This window comes from Talpa occidentalis, unplaced genomic scaffold (assembly GCF_014898055.3).
Source record: "Talpa occidentalis isolate TD23 unplaced genomic scaffold, MPIMG_talOcc4v2.1 talOcc4.11, whole genome shotgun sequence".
Lineage (NCBI taxonomy): Eukaryota > Metazoa > Chordata > Mammalia > Eulipotyphla > Talpidae > Talpa > Talpa occidentalis.
In genome coordinates, this window is record NW_023601104.1 from 1,889,142 (window position 1) to 1,906,500 (window position 17,359).

At 55.4% G+C, this 17,359-nt stretch overlaps 1 long non-coding RNA gene across 1 annotated transcript in view; it reads right to left on the reverse strand.

The window, feature by feature from the left end:
• Positions 1–8,829: 8,829 nt before the first annotated feature.
• Positions 8,830–17,359, reverse strand: part of LOC129146655 (uncharacterized) — a 35,037-nt gene continuing 26,507 nt past the window's right edge. The window contains exon 3 of the long non-coding RNA XR_008553640.1: positions 8,830–9,042. This is a non-coding gene — a long non-coding RNA (uncharacterized LOC129146655). The remainder of the gene's footprint in view (positions 9,043–17,359) is intronic.

Below are 17,359 nucleotides of genomic sequence, written 5' to 3' on the forward strand. Positions count from 1 at the left end.
AGGCCTGTGCCCGTGGTGGGGCAGGGCATGCCCTGGGCGTAGCGCAGTGACGGTCTATGGGGAGGAGGGTCACACAGAGAAGGAATACTCCAGCCGGTCTCCTGAGGGCTTCCTGGAGGAGGAGACGGTGCTTCAGGTGTCTCCGTCCCAGCCCTCTCACCTTTGCTCATTTGGTCTGCCCCTTCCCACGGGGTCAGAGGAAGCCTGCAGCCTGGACTGCGAAGGAGAGAACACTTCAAAAGCTTTAGCCTTTGAATTGAGCCATTTACTACTGGCCCCACTGCCTCCCGAGCCTGGAAGAGGCCCTAGGAGCCCTGTCCTTCTAGGGGGTCAGAGGACTGGGGGGCAAAGCACAGAGTAACAGAGCTGAGACAACACCACGATAAGGGCACGGCCCCAAGAGGAGGACCCTGAGGACACCAACACCTTCTCAGTCCCAGCTGTGCATCAGGCGCACTGCTCCGCCTCCACCGCCCACCTGGAACAGCCACCTCCTCCCACAGCAGGTAGGGCAGCACCCCGTTCTTCAGAAGAGGTGACTCAGAGCGCAGGAGGTCAGCTGTGATTTGCCCAAGGTCACAAGGCTTGCAAGTGCCAGAGCTGAGAACGGAATACAGGTCTACCTGTTCCCAGGTCTTTCCTTACCTCATGCTACTCCTGAATCAGGAGGACCCTGCTGGGGGGCCCAGGGTCAAGAAGACAGCACCCCTGGAAGTTCCACCTACACAGGTCTTGCCTGCCCTGGCCCTCTCGTACCCCCCTTGACCCCCTCAGGTTATCACTCACCACACTGGCTCCCTGCAGAGTCCCACACTCAGCCCACCCAGGAGCCCAGCTCTGAAGACTTTTTGTCCTCAAAGCAGGCAGCCGAGCTAATTAGCAAAGACTCCATCCCTCCCCTAGCAAGGACATTATTTCATTATCTGAAGCCAAACACAGCCTCATAGTGTCCAGCAAACACACTCAAGCAGCTGGTAAAAGCAGTGCAAATCGATGGGCAGCAAAGGGGCCTCCTCTGGCCAGCTCCCCCCAGGGCTTTGGGTCTGTCCCTATTTCTGACAAATGCCAGGGAAGAGAAAGGAGCCTTGTTGGATAGGAATGATTACAGGCTGAGCGCTCAGGCACAAAGGCCCCATCGACAAGGCACACCTATTGTCACTTCCAGATGCAATCGGCTAACCCCAGGTAAAGGGGAGAGGGTGGGAGAGGCGGGGGTGGGACTCTCGTAGCTGCAGCCACCGTCAGGCTACAGCACTGGAGAGTCAAGTAGAAATCCACTGTGTCCATGGTAATGCAAAACCTTCCTGGTGCCCACAGGACAGAGAACAGCCCCTTGGCAGGGGCATCGCCCACCTTCCCAGGCTCATAGCTGCAGCTGCTCTAAGCCCATCAGAAGGGCTTCTTGCCATCCCCACACACACAGGGGGCCTCGTGCCAGGCTCCTGTTCAGGGGCTGTGCTGGTCCCCCTCCTCTCTGCCTCTCCAGGCATGGGGCCTATCTTTCAAGGGGCCCTCCTGGCTGCGCCAGCCTGCAGGGACCCACTCGGCCTTGTATCTCGGGAGCACTTCTCATAAGCCCCACAAAAGCAAGCACGCGGTTCTGTAGTGCCTTACCCAGCTCTATTGTGGTTGTGGTTGCTGATCTGTGGGTACTTTGTGGAGTACAGATAATGGATCACTTCCATGCCTCCTCCGCCACTGAGTCTGCTATAGAGGTGGGCACACAGTAGGTGCTTGATGACTGTTTGTTGAATGAACCTAGGAAATTCTTCTAAACCCTCTGAATGCCGTGATGGGGGACCAGGAGTGCAGTCATCTCCAAAGCTAAGCTTCTGCATGCTCTTGGGTAAGTCACTGGCATTCTCTTGGCCTTAATGCCCCATGTATCAAAGCAGGGCTGGTTCAGCACGACCTCCACGGTGGTGGGCAGCCCCCCTGGCTGAGCTGGGCACTGCCCGTGGTGCTAAGTAGAGGAGTGGCCCTGTCCGGGGCTGGAAGGCGCAAGAGATGAACAGCTCCCTGAAGACAGGGAGCAAGGGGAGCGCTAGACGGTTCTGCTGAGAGAGACGATTTATTTGGACTGCTGTTTTCTGGGCACTGCTAGGGGCTGTCCGCATGGGAGCCCCACGTTCAGGCCAATGGAGAAGGTTCAGCCTCATCCCCTGGGGAACCAACAGTCTAGACCAGCGCCCAGACCCGAGCAGCAGGCGTGATGGCAGAGGGTGGGAAGCGCACACCGTGCACACACGCACGCGGCACAAAGCTTGTGCTCACAACATGCGCCCGGGCTTTGCATGGATTTAGCCTCCCAGCTCGGAGTGCCCGCCCACGTACCACCACATTGGGTTCCCCCACCCCTGGGTGGCACAGGGAATCCCCACGGACCCATTTACAAGAGGAGGAAAGTGAGACTCCGGTCACGGAGACTCCTCACTCCCAGAGTGTGGGCACCACTGCCCAATACCCCATCCCCAGACTGCGCCAAGGGCCTGTCTTCCTGAGAGAGGAAGAGACATTTGTTGTGGAAGAGCAGGCAACAGGCCCAGAGCTTGGAGAGAAAGCAGGGAGGAATGGGGGGGAGGGGAGGGGGGTGGGAAGGGGGAAGGGGGAAAGGGAAGAAAGATTCCACTGCCAGTGAGGAACAGACCTCGCAGGGCCCTGTGCTGGCCCAGCCACCGTCCGCGTCTGAATAATTTCTCCAGCAGAAACTCCGTAATTATGGGTAATAACAATCACTCTGATTTGCATGTATTGAGCACCTTTCAGCCTGAGCTCTCCAAGTGCTTTGCCAACATTAATTAATTCATTAGGCACACCCGCCTCCCTGGGACAGGGCATCGCGCCGCCCCGCCCAGTGCCGCACAGCTGGTTCTGGCATCCTGGCGCGGCAGTCCCTCACTGGCATGTGCCGGATGTCCTGGCGGGGCCCTGAGAAAGAGCCCACAGAGCTGCCCCTCCGCATAGGACCCTGCCTCTGACTGCCCCCTCGGAGGTCAGGACCTCTCCCCAGGCCCCGAGGTGCAGCCTCCCAGCTCAGTTTTTTGGAGGGCAGAACAAGAGCGACCAGGTGGACAGAGAGGACAGAGGCCCAGTGTTGCCCTCAGCCACTGGGAACCGTGGGAAACTCACAAGCTCCCGCGAAACAGTTTTGTGGCCTGTAAAATGGGGCCTCTTGTGTCCAGCTCCCAAGGTGGTCGTGAAGCTCAAGGTAGGCAATGTGGGTGGGAGCACTGCCAGGTGCTAAAAAGGGTGCTGCTTCTCCCTCAGGGGGGCAGGCCACCAGCGGATGCATAAACTCAACCTCCGGGCAAGGACCCTCCGCACGGACTGCCTCACTCGGTCCTCTTCAGGAGTGGAGAAGCCCCTCACTCCTGCCCCGCCCCAGTCCCAGCCCCATACTGGTCTTGGTGCCAGGGAGCACAGTGAGCTGACCAGGCAGGAGAAGGCTCCTGAGGGCTACGCTCAGAATCAGGGCCAAGAAGAAAGCCTGGGGGGACAGCAGTCTGTGGCCCTAAAGCCAGGCATTCCCACACGCCCAGGGAGTGGGTAAGTGCAGATGGGGAAGCTGGGACGCAGAAAGTCAGACCTAGAATATAATTCCAGAGCTGCCATGGATCTGTGCTGTTACCTGAAGCTGTTCATTGCCTGCCTGGATCTCCATGTCCATATCTGGAAATGAAATAGCAATACCCTGGGACAACAGTGCTGCCTGCACTAACAAACGGAGCCTTATCATTGATTATGTTATAGCTACACTTCCTATGTAACACCACCTTCCCTATAATCACATAGAAAATTCCATAACTGGACCCCCAGTTTCATGTCACAAATATTCACTGAGCATCTATTATGTGACATCTATTGCCCTCCCCCCCATCCACCCCTCCAGCTCCTCTTATAAGTACCTTCTGCCCAGCTGATTGGCTGCCTCCCTATCTCCTTCCTGATGCCAAGCATTTGCCTTTGCTATTTCTTCCACCAAGGTTGCCTTTCTTCTCCGCTCTGCAAAGCTAAATTCCCTTCTAATCCTCTGAAGCCTGCAGCAGCTGTCTCCACCAGGAAGCCTTCTCTGACTGTCAGAACATGCTTTGACACTTAACTGCTCCCCATCCTGTCTTCCTGGGTGGGACTGGGGGATCCTCTCAAACTACCACCAGGTCTCCTCCTCATGCTGTGTGATGGACAAAGGCTGGTAGAGGGTTCTGGGCTGGTCCAGGTCAGGGCCGGTGGTGGGGGGGATGTAGCCTCAACTACAAGGACTGTACTGGCCCATGTACATGCAGAAGGGCCAGGGCAGCCCCGCTGAGCCTGCTCTCTGCCCCAAAGGGGCTGATATCTGCGTGGAGAGCTCACATGGCGAGACATGTACAGACAGCACCTCACAGTTAGGGAGCCCACAGTCCCCCTGGGGTCCATGAGGAATACCCACATTCACACAGCAACACGCATGGCACTGACACAAACAGCAGTCACACGTGCATGCTCATGCACATATGCACACAAAATACATGGGATACTCATGGACACTCTGACGACGCTCAAGGAGAGCTGCACCCCACACACACACCCATCCCATCGTGGGAAGGCCAGCCAGGACAGAGGCCCGGCGTCAGGCGAGGTGGTGACCACATGACCGCGTCCCTCCAGCTGGGCGCCTGTCTGGCTTTCCCCTCCTTGCACACAGTCCTCGGACACTTGTGTCAACATGCGCCCTGAGTGACCACTGCATAATGTGGGACCTGCGCGCTGTCTTGAGAATGTGTTCAGGGGCTGCCCCTGGACCCCCGCTCCTCCCAAAGGCCTGGATATTTCCACGTGTGTACGAGGCCTAGTGCCCACTGCGTGCGCACACACAGCCGACAGGGAGGCCTCGGGGCCTGGGCCGGGAAACAGCTCCCGCCTGTGCTGTGCAGACATCTTGTCCGTACCGCCAGCCCCACAGCCTGGGGAGTGGGTGGGATGCCAAGCCGATCTCTGCACAAGGGAAGATACTCAGGGGCCTGCTGTCTCCCTCCTTGGTCAAGCCACCCTCTCCCTCCCTTACCTGTTTCCCTATGTCAGGGTCACCTCTTCCAGGAGGCTTTCCTGGGCCCCAGGAATTGTCTGGGTTGGTGTTTGAGACTCCGCTTTGGAAAGGGTCTTTCTGGGTAGTCTGCCTAGAGGTCCTGGCTCTGTTCTGACAGGAGAGGAGGTCCAAGCCCCCGGAACAGGAGTGGCCAGATTGTGTTCAGCAGGCCTGACAGGGGGTGGGGGGGTGGGGGGGTTGACTTCAGAGGCACAGCATCGCGGGGAAGGGCCGCCCAATCAGCCAGAGCAAAGTGAGGTGTGGACAAGGCTGGGCACCTACAGGCATGGTGGGGATCACCTTCCATCTTTGTGCCTCAGTTTCCCTATCGCTCAATGGGATACCGTGGTCTTCACAACTCAAGGTGAAAACACCCTGAAAATACCCTGGAGGTATTAAGGTCTCATGGTACTTTTCTGCAGGGTGTCCTCCTAGTCCCCTCAGCGAGCTCTGGGCCACAGCGATGCCACTCAGAGGAGAGGACAGAGGGTGCGGAGGCAGGGTAGAGAGTGCCAGCAAGAGGCAGTGGTTGCCCTAAGAGAGAGAGGGTAAAGATGAGAAGAAAGGCAGCCATAGGCCCCCCATGAGCAAGCGCGCCCCCCACCTGGCACAGGCCCCTGGTCCGGAGCCCCACCTCCAGCTCGTTAGCTAAGACCTGCTCGTTAATCACCGGGGCCTCTGCTCCCAGCCTTGGCTGTGTCAGGCCGTAATAATATATGAAGAACATTCATTTATTCACCAACTTCCCACTCAGGAGAAGATATATGACGTTGTAGGAATGGATTTATCCTGACGCCCAGCTTTCAGCAAAGTGAGGCTAATTTAAACATTTAAGTCAATGGCTCACCCCTCCCTTTGCCTCCCAATTTTTTTTTTTTAACAGTGGGAAGGTGAAGGAAGGAAGGAAGGAAAAAATTTACAGTCTGCTTGGTTGGAGGGCTAAAGGCAATGGAAAAGGAAAGAGACCCCAGCCAGCTCCCTCTGGCCTCCTCACACACGCCCATCCCTGAAATAAATCAACACAAGGAGTGGGTGCAGGAGGACCCCACACGGGGGGTCTAAACTGGACCCCATAGACTGGATTGGGGCCTGTTGGCACTAACTGCACCACGCAAAGCTCCTGCCCACCTCCCCCGCCCCCCATTTCCCGTCTGCAAAGCAGAAGGCCGAGCAAACCAGACACCACGCAGGTCTCCCCCGCTTCCAGGCTGTCCCCTCCTGGGCCCTCAGAAGCAGCTGAAGTGGGGGCAGAGCAGGCTTCTGGACAGTCAGGGTGTGCCTCACAGAGGAGGTGAGGCTTTGGTTGAGACCAGGGGAGCCGACAGATCTTGGCTCTTTAGGAGCATGGCCTCTGGGGCTGGATGCTGGGCACAAATCCCTGCTTTCCCGCCTGCTCTGCAGTCTGGGAGGGCTGCTTACCCTCCCTGTGCCTCGGTTTCCTCATCTAAGCGGTGATCATGAGCGTGCCTACCCCATGGTGGCCTTGGGAGGATTAGATGGGGCCACCATCCATGAGAAGCCCCCGGCAGCCACCACGTCCTGGGCATCAGGAAGGGTTTGGGAGGCAAGAAGAGGAGTTTTCAGGGGCGTCTAGTCTAACCCAGGTCTCCCCAGTCATATCCCCACTTCAGCCCAGGCCTGTCTGAGGTGGTCCCAGCTGGGATCTGTTCTGCTTAGCCCACGCGGACCCCACCAGGCTCCCACCCGAGGGAGCAAGGTTTCTCTTTGCTGTAGGCAGAGATCAAGCTGCCCTACCCTCCATTAGTAAGAAATGAAATTAGAACCAGGGCCTTCCCCAAAACCCTTAACAGCAGGGCAGGCAAGCGGGTGGCAGACAGTCAGGGGGCCTGTGTGAATGAAACACCCTGTGCACACACACTGTACACACGCACTTGCACGCGTGCACACTGCCTTTCGCGCAGCTCCCCCTCCCTCCTCTGGTCCATGTCCTGAGGTTACAAGCCACCAGCTGCACCCAGCACCCTTGAGCCCAAAAGTGGGTTGGTGAGGAGGCGTGGTATAGGCTGGAAGGGTCCAGCCCAGTGGAAGGCCGGAGGGCAGCTGGGAGGGAGGTAAAGGGACCCCACACTGCCAGAGCCCCCATGCCAAGTTACTCTCAGAGCCTCTGTGAGAAAATGGAGCCCGCTTGCACCAGCTCACCAGGGGGCTTGTGAAGATGGAAGGGCCATCAGACATTGAAGCACCAAGCCAGGAGCCTGGCACACAGTAGGTGCTCATCAAGTGCTCGCAACACCAGCACCTTGTTTTCGGGGAGGCAGGGAGAGCCAAAACAGACTTCACCTCAAGCGCCGCCAAACAGGATCCCCCATTAGACAGTGATGGACTGGAGCCTGAGACTGGGGAAAAGAGCGCCAGCTTCCGCGGGGGCGGCTGCATCTCTGTAAATCTCGCTCTAATTGAGTGTCCTATTAAAACACACGACTGGTAACGCAGCCATCCTAATGAAAGAGTCCCTGTGCTGGTTTTAAAAGTCATAACGGAACACACATGCCGACCCCTGTCCCTGGGGCACAGTCAAGAGGAACCTGGCCTCTGAGCCAAACCTGAAGCCAGGACGCACGCACGCTCCCCTGGTGCCAGCCAGTGCCCAGCCCAGAGGGCCCTCGGTGGCCACACCCTATAAAGTGACTGCCAGGTCTCAGAGGCCCCCTCCCTCCCCAAGCCTAGGTGACAATTCTAAGGAGGCAGCTATTTTTCCTCCTTAAAAGGGAGCTCAGCTGTGACTCACCCTGTTTCCCTCAGCAGCTGGCTTCTGCCTGGTGGCCCTAGCACCACGCCTGCCTGCCTGCCCTGAGGCCCCTCCCCCATGGGGAGGAGGGTGCCTGTGCAAAGGGGGAAGGAGCATTTACCTGACCTGGCTGCAAATGGAGAAGGTCAGGGGGGTGGCAAGAGCCCTGCCACTGAGGTTGTCCCAGCCTGTCCCCCAGACTCCTCTCGAGACCCCAGCCCCACTGGGCTTCAGCACCCATCAGTAAAAGCAGGGGTTGGGCCTGCACAGGGCTTGCAAACTGGGTAACAGAATGCTTCGGCCTACTCGGTGGTTTTTAAAAGATTTGAATCAGATGCCAACTTTTACAAATCATATAGAGATAAGATTTCTGGTTCCTTTTTTTTTTTTTTTTTTTAGGATTTATTTATCTATGCATACAAGAGCTGGGGCGCAGGCCAGAGGCGTGGGGGGTGAGAGGATTCACCAGAGACAGAGTGGGGAGCAGAACAGGCAGAAAGACTGAAACACACTGCTGAGGGGAGCAGCGGGTGAGACAGGAGAGGTCTGCTGCGCCATGTGGGTAGCTCCCTGGCCAGGATCGAACCCCACTGTGCCAATGTTCGACCCCCTGTGCCACCAGGGAGGCCCCAAGATTTCTGGTTTCTTTTTGACAAATCTCATGCGGCCTCACAAAGCCTGCATTTGCACATGGCAGCAAGGAGCTGTGGCTGCCTGACCAGGGCCCTGCCCTTCTCTTAGGCCCTGCCATCTTGCCCGATGCATTTCCATGCCCGCCTGTGAGTTTAAGACCCGTGGGCCGGATAAAGCTCAGGAAGGGCCAACCTCTAGTTCTGAGGTTCCAGATCTACTGCCTGGGGTTGGTGGAACTGGGGCACAGAAGAAAAAGGGGGTAACTGGACTCACAGTCTAATTCTAATGGGAAACACAATCCAGGGACATACAAACCACAGAATTTATTGTAAAAAAGTTTTACTTTATTGTTATTATTAACAGCATTTGAAATTCACACTGTTCTATTAAACCAAACATCTGTGCCAGTGCAGGGCATGGCACAGTGCTGGCACCCGCACCCAGCTGTGAGGGATGGACCTGGAGGGCCAGTCAGATGCAGGGCTGCACGCAGTCAGAGGCTTCCTCGCAGCTTGCTGACAGGCAGAGCCGGGGTGGACATTCGCTGTTTTCATATTTGGGGACGCAACATCCAGTTGAAAGGGCTGAGTGGTAACTGCGCAAATACACATAATGAGCTAAAAGCTTTTCTCCACTATGATTGTGCCCTTTTGAGTTAAGATGTCTAGACTCCAGAAATACCATTAATCTGCTCTAGGTCAGGTATAGGACATTTCAGGTAAATAATTTCCCACCATCATTAAGTGCTAGAAGGAGAAATTCCAACAGGAGTTCTCAGGCTGAAGGGCACAGGGGCTGGGGGGATTCCAGGGGGTTTCCTGCCCTCGGGGGCATGGAGCCAAGTGCTGGTCTATCTACCTGCATCCCTTTGCCCAAGATATTCACCCAAGGAGCCGTGTGAGAGGAAAGGACCAGAAGGCGCTTTCTGAGCCCTGCCAGCCCCTCAAAAGCTTCCGTCCCAGGACATGGACTCCCTGAACCTCAGTTTTCCCACCTGTAACATGGACACGAGTGATGGAGGCAGGGCTGGCCATGCAGCAGTGCTCAGGGAGCAGGCCTCTGCTTCTCATCTCCTTCATTCCTATAGAAACGGCTCACACACCTCCCGGGGCCCAGGTCTAGGCTGTACTCTGCTACTAACCCTGGCCACGTGACCCCGGGCCAGACCCGGCCCACTCTGGTCTCAGGTGCCCCGTCTGCAAATGGGCCTTTTTGTCCTCTTGAGCCTTTTGAGCCCTAGAACTTAATGATCTAGCCCTGAAGTCACCTGGGCAGGCAGGGGGTTGCCCAGCCTGAAGGTTCCTGGCACCTGGGGGCGGAAGAGGACAAGGAAAGGGTTGAGGCAATGCGAAGGGCCCTGGCTGGAGAGGCAGAAAGGACTGTGGGCAGCGAGTGCAGGCCAGTCTTTCAAGGCCTGGGCTGTGGGGCCCAGACCTAATTGGGATGTGGGATGATGGCACACCAAGCACATCTTATTCTCAAAGGCCCAAGTGGAAGGACAAGACACAGTGTCTGGTAGGTCCAGGGGAGCAAGTGTCCACCTTGACCACCTTCCTCTCTGGGTCAGGACCCCAGTCCCTGTGCACAGACCCACATCAACTCCCAACCGGGGTCCACGGAGCAGATGCCTGAGGGGAGTAGATGCCCCACCAAGGCTCTATACACGCTGTCTCCCAGCTTTCTGCGCCTCGGGCTAGAAGATCTGGCATGGAAGCTGGAAAAAGCAAGACCAGAATGGAAGAGTACTTTGGGGTGCTACACTGTGGAAGAAGCTCCAACTACTGGTTCTTTGCCCAAGTAGGATTCCCCTCCCCGGTCTCTTACCTACCCGGAAAACTCCTTTCTGCACTTAACACTCAGCCCAGGGCCCCCTCCTCCAAGAAACCTTGCTTGACTCACCACACCAAGAAAGGCACCATTGCACTGCCCTAGCTGTCAAGCAGCCCCAAAGTTGTCTCCCCAATACACTGGGAGCTCCCTGAGGGAGGGACTAGGTCTGGTAGCTGGCATCCTAGTACCTGCTCCAGGACCCTGCCTGGCACATAGTAGGTGCTTAACAGACATTGAAGGAAGGAACAGAGGACCAAAGAGGAACAGGTGCGGAGAACCGCCCAGAAAGGGAGGTGCCCGCCCGCCCCGCCCCGCCCTCGCCAAGTTGGCAAAAGCTGCAGAATTAAGCACAAGTTATAATTAAGACGGGATGTTTGAAGAGAAACATAATCTCCGTTTCCGTGGGATCCGCGGGCACAACAGTAATTAACGTCTCATTAACATTCGCCTAATTAAGCAGTTTATGAAAGTGTATGGATTTGCATCCCGCCATGCCAGGCTCGCTCAGGCGGCAAAATTAACCCCTCAGGTCTAGGCCAGCTAGGAGGCCAGGAGTGAGGGGGCTGGGAGGCAGGGGGGAGGGGTGGGGGCAGGAAAGAGGAGAGTGAGCAGAGGCTGGGGGGGAGGGCCCCCACCCTCCCACTCTGGCACTGCCCCCCCCACCGCCTGCCTCACAGCCCTCCCATCTCAGTGGGCCAAGGTCAGAGTTTCTCAAAAAGGATGCTTTACAAGGAAATGAGGTTCACCGGTCCCACCCTATGCACCCTCCAGGCTGTGCCCATCCCCCACTGAACGCCGGAGTATGCCACCCTGCATGAACTCCTCCTCCGCTATGCTCCTGGGAATAGGTATTCTACCTTTGCACCTTCAGGTACATGTACCTGCATTGCTATCCAGCCCGCCCCGCTCCCCGAGGACTGTGTTAGCATCCCTCCCAGTCCATCCAGGAGGAGAGCTGGCCGGGGAGGTCCTGACCCTGCCCAAGATCACAGAGCTGATCAGTGACCCACAGCCCTGCCCACTTCCCCCCTTGGCGGCAGAACACGCCACAGCCAGCAACAGCCACAGCCCTCCGCCCTGGGAAAAGACAGGCTGCTCTGGCTGCCTTCCCCTGGACACTAATTAACTGCCATCCCCGGAGCCTCTCCAACTCCCAGCCCAGCCACCCCTGCCACCCCTGCTGAAGCTGAGCTGGAATCAGCTCTGTGACCTGGCCCTGGCAGGAGGCATCAGTTCTCCAAAAGAGAACAATATACCCGGGCCCTTCAGGATGGTGTCAAGGATCAAGTAAAGCATTTTCCTCCAAAGCACTTTAAAGCCCTGACACTGTACGCTTTTCCCTTGCTCATTAATTATCTTCTCTATCCCCCTCCCACTGCATTCATGCCCGCCATTTGTGCCTGTCATCTCTCCGGACATTCCCAGAGCAAATTAGGACCACTTTTCTCGGTGATAATTTAGCAATATACATCAAGAGCCTTAAAAATGCTCATTCTCAACAAGCTATAAAAAGCATAGACCATAAAGGTGAGGGATTTGACTTTGCTACAATTTGAATCATCTGTGCAACAAAAGATATCACAAAAGAAACAGACAAGCCATGGACGGTACAGGACACTACACCTGCCGTGCCTGTAAGTGACAAGTTAAATCAATAAGACAATGACAAATCACCCACTTTTTGTAAAAGACACCGAATAGAAACAGGCAATTGGCAGAGGAGGAGGTCTGAAGGACCAACAAACACCAGACCAGACCTCGGCAAAGCCAAGGTCCTGAAAAATCTACGTAAAACTAGGCGGTATACTTCCACACCCATGAAGTTGGCAGACATCTAAAAAGTTGGGGTGACCAGCCAAAGTTGCTGTGGACTTCGAATATGTTGCCTGTTGAACTGGAAGTTGCTACATGCATTTTGGGAAAAGGTTTGGCCTTTTCTGTCAAGGGAAAGATGCTAAGCGCCCCCACCAATCAATTCCACTCCAAGAACAACACTCCCACACATGCACCAGCGGCATGTGTAATGCTCACAGCAGCTTCATCTGTAAGAGTGAAAAGGGGAAACACTAAACGTCCACCAGCAGGCGAATGGACCAGTGTGGGATGTACAGGTTAACTGTGGCAGACCGAACACATGTACCACCTTCACTCCTTTCCAAAACCCCATTATGACAATAAAGGATCTTTTTTGTACAAAAACCTACAGGGACAAAGAATGGAAGAAGAGGAAACAGCAATGTAATTTTGGAAGTTGGAAAGCAGATGGGTGAGTGGTAATTGATTTGGCAGAGCCGAGAAAGCAGACTCCCAAGTCCCCATCCTATTACCTGGAAGAACCCACCACAGGCTCATAACTGGTTGCACCAAGTGACCTTGGACATATGAATGGAGGACTCATTGGAAGGCTGAGTAGGAAGCAGGTAGACCCTAAGGAACTTCCATCCCCAGCTCTGTCCAGAGAAGCCTGGAGTTTTGTGGATTTTTCTTCCCCCGAGGAGGAGGAGCCTGAGGGTGTCTGGACGGAGAGAAACAGACCAGATGGAAGGTGGATATTACACTGAAAACAGGAGGAGTAGGTGAAAGTTTATGTGCTGAATTCCAGCCTTTCTCTCCCAACTGGCTCCAGGACACTCCACCCTGCAGCTCCCGGGTGAACCCACCCAGGCTGAGCAGCCAAGGGGTAGCCATGTTGAGCTGCATGTCCACATACCTGGGGGCCAGCCAACATTCTCAGCGCCCCGTCCTTAACAGGAGCTACCAACTGAGCACCACCAGACAGCGGAACATCTATCTGCCCCACCAGCTCAAAGACTTGACCATCTTTTTTAGAACTAGAGAATGGGGCTGTCACGGAGCAGACAGGTGATGTGAATTGATTGAAGAAACCACCGACAGGAAAGGCAGTCCCAAACAAGCAAGCAAATAAAAAAGAAAAGTGCAATTTGAAGGAAACAGGCCCTGCAAAAGAAGGAAACTTTTAAAAGCATGAGTTATTATTATGCAATGAGAAATGAAATAGAGTATTCATGAAAAAAGAAATGGATGCAATATATTTTTAAGAGAACATTCAGCCAATAAAAAGCTATCTTGGAAATTTAAAATTTATAAAGCAGAAATCAAAAACTCTATTAAAAGGAGAGAATGATAACACTGAGGAGATTTCCTAGAAAGAAGGACAGAAAGATAAAGAGATGTGACAAAGGAGAAAAGAGATAAGGAAGTTAGGGGCCCATCCAGGAAGCGCAACATCTGGTTAATTGGGGTCCCAGAAAGAGGGAGAACAGAGAAAATAGAGGTCAGAAAATCATAAAGGAGTAAGTAAAACACTTTTCCAGTGCCAAAGAACATGAATTTCCAATTTGAAAGGGCAGACCCTCACCAACGCCCAGCACAGTGAATTATCGGAACACGGCGAGAAGGAGAAGCTCATCCCAGCTTCCAGAAAGCAAATCCTCAGGTAACCTGCACAGACTAGCTGTCAGGACATCCGTGGACCTGTCAACACCAGCACTGTGAGCAGCTTCAAAGGAGCGACTCTAAAGGGTGGCCCCCTTTCAAATTCTGGGGGAAGAAATAGCTCCATCTGCAATTCTCTACCCAGTCAGAGGATCCACCAACATCCAGGACAGAACCAAGAGTTTTCAGACATGCCAGCTCTCAAAAAATGCTATTGGAAAGTATGTGTCACCAAAATGAGAGTGTGAACCCAGGGGATGGTGTGGAATTAGGAAACAAGAGCCCCAGCACCAGAGGAGAAAGGGAACCCCAGTGAATGAAGTGGTGTTCCCCGCACGCCTGCAGCATTAAACCCTTTAGAGCAGACCAGAAGGCTCGGGGAGATTTCTCCCAGAAGCTACAATAATTTTATGCTTTTGGCCTCCCCGGTGGCGCAGCGGTTGAGCGCTGGGTTGCGAAGCTGCCCTCAGCCTCTGCAGTGCCGGTTCAATCCCCGGCTGCTCCCCGGCCACCAGAGGAGGGTCCCACATGGCGCGCAGACCTCTCCTGCCGCCCGCTGCTCCCCTCAGCAGTGTACTTCGGTCCTTCTGCCTGCTCTGCTCCCCGCTCTGGCTCTGGTGAATTCTCTCACCCTCCCGCGCTTCTGACTCTACCCAGTGCTGGTATAAATAAATAAATAAATATTAAAATAATAATAATTTTATGCTTTCTTCTATGGAGAGATTTACCAGCTGGGGGAAGAGTTGAAAATTGATTCTGTAATAAGTATTTAAAAAATTCTAAACTCATCCCTCAAAAAAAAATTACTAACTCCAGGAAAAACAAAGTTGTCAAAAAGGAAAAATAATCAGAGTAGAGCACATGTCTCGGCTGGGGAGCTCAGCCACCCAAAAATGTGGTGACGAGGTGGAAGCGGGGTGGGAGGCTGGGCAAAGAGCCTGGACCCTCAGCTTCTGGAGTGAAAGTTACTCGTTAGTGCCTGAAACTGGAGCACAAAGGAGCAGTCGGATAACTTCTAAATGAATCCGTTATTATAAGAAGCAGGGCAGTTGCTACAAGCAAACGATCACACAAGAGCTGAGTTGGCACCAGTGGCCCAGGGCCCTTTGGAGTTTGTGACAAAGCAAAGCCAGTGACCTCCCCGCTCAGTGGGGCGACCGCTAGTCCTACCCCCGGCGCCTGCCCTAACCTGCGAGCGCACGTTGTCCAGTACAGCTCCTGAGCTGGGCTGCTACGCCTGAGCCCTGAGCCCCTCCCCCCACCCTCTAAAGGGGCTGAAGCAGGGTCCCCTGGGCAGATGGGACACCTCACCTTCCTCTTTCCTTTCTGCTCCCGGCTGGGGACTCCATGAGGGTGAGCAGGTCTACTAGCTTTCATTTAACAAATATTTATTGAGTGCCTCCTCTGTCCCGGCACTGGGGACAGGGTGTGAATAAGCAGTAGCACGTTAAACAGATAAAGCCATAAATACAAATCTGGGGGCGAGCCTTGAGGAAGAGAAGCAAGTCAGTGGAAGGACAACCCCGACTTCCCCATAGGGACAACTGAGGGGCAGGCTGGACAGCGAAGGGATATGAGTGCGCCAGCGGGGAAGGGGGGTGGGTAGGGGGCCAAGAGAGTCTCTGCCTTGCCCCCAGCTCCGTCCACCTCCCTCCTCTGCTCCCACACATCCACCCGCAAGCCTAGAGTCAGGCTCGTCAGAGGACAGCAGGAGAGAGAAATTCACGATTCAGCCTTTTAATGAAAATCAATGCCACCTTGCCAGGGTGATCTCCACCCTCGATTCATTGCTCACTCAGGTCAGGCGAGGTCCTGCAGTCAAGGGGTGGGCTTGGGGGGACAAGACAGCTGGGTGGGTGTGAGCTCTGCCAGGGAGTTCTGCCCTCCAGCTGCAGCCCCATAACTGCAGGCCTCATTCCGCCGTGTCCTACGCCTGTAAATCCCATTTCCATCCAGGCCCTCCCCGTGCAAGGCTCCCATGGCTCCCACTGCTCTCAGGCACAATCCCTGGGGCCTGAACTGCAGCTCCAACTGCAGCCACACACAGGGCCACAGAGCCAAACAGGGGGCCAATGACCACTAGCACCTTCCTGGCTGGAACAGAGGAGGCTGCCCAGGGCAGCACAGACCCCAGCACAGAGGCCATTCCTCCTCCAGGCCTTTGCTCTTGCTGGATCACCTGCCCAAGGGTCCTTCTCCTACCCAGATCATCCACTTCCAGTCTTCCCGAGCCCCTCCTTCAAACAGCCTTCCATGACCTCTCTCCAGTCTGCACATGACCTGGGTGTCCCTCTTTCCTCAGCCTGGCACACAGCAGGTGCCCTGGGAGATCTCTCATATGCCTTGGCCCCCTCCCCGCTACTCTGGGGATCTCCTGGCCAAGAGCGTGGCCAGGGCCAGCAAGAGGGCGAGAGGGTACTCTACCATGAGGGAATCTCCCCCCACCCTGCCATGCCCCAGGTTGGGCTAGGTGATGTCAAAGCCAGCGAGAGCCAAGGAAGGAGGCAACCACGCAGAGAGGCTGAGGGGAGAGAGCCAGCCCTCAGGGCCCCCCCACCCACTGCCGGTGGACAGCCACCCACACCTGCCAGGGTGGGACAGCTGTCTCCTACTCACCTTGTGCCCCACCCACACCACGAGCAGAAACATTCCCTGGGAAGAGGGGCCAGGGAGCTCCTGAAATAGCCGCCAGCACCCAGCTCCCGCCACTAGCCACCTAAGACCTGCCTTCCTCGTGTGCTGCCTCTGTGCTAAGTGCACACACACCTGAGCTCGCTTAACTCTGAGACCCCAATCAGCCCATTTTCCAGGCAGAGACACTGGCTCAAGGCGGCTTGAGTGGCTTTCCCACTCACAGTGATGAGTGTCGGGCCACGTATCTGGGGCCTGGGGTCAAAGATGCTTTCCTGGGGAAACTGATTCCTCCCAGGGGCTGCCTGGGATGGGGGTCCCCAGGATAGGGGAACATATATGGGACTTTGGCTTTGAGCCCCAGGAAGCAAACAAGACTTGGTGCTCTCAGCTAGAGTGGAAACCCCAAGATGCCTTTTCTCATGCTCAACCGCCTCCAAGAAGTAGGCCCCAAAACCAAAGCCTTCTCTCCAGGAAGAGAACCTTCTTAGAACTAGGCATTGATGGAATGTTTGCCACTTCCCAGAGGATTGGAGCTCTGCTGCCAGGTAGGGCAGGTTAAGGGGTTAACCTGTGCTGCGAGGTTACGGGGTTCACCCAGGTCACACACCAAAAAGAATGGATTCAGATGCAAGGCCAACCTCAGAGCTGGGCCTTTCCCAGGCATGGACTAGGCAGAACATCAGGGCCCTTATAAGCCCCTAAACGTATAAGCCCAAAGCAGGGTGGCGCCATTTAATAGGAGACACCAGGCTGGCCTGGCAGGCTGCATGCCAGGGCCAGAGAGAGCGTGCAGACACCCATCCACCTCCTCCCAACCCCTGCCTGGCCAGTCAGGGCAATGGGCCTCAAAGGGCGGGCTTGTCCCCAGCTTCAAGTCGCTCAGAAAGCGAAGTCACACCCCCTATGAACAGGAGGATGGCTGCAGGAGTCATGGGAAGCGCCTCCACTGGAGGCCCAGTGTGCAGACCTGCAACAAACACCATTCAAGGAGC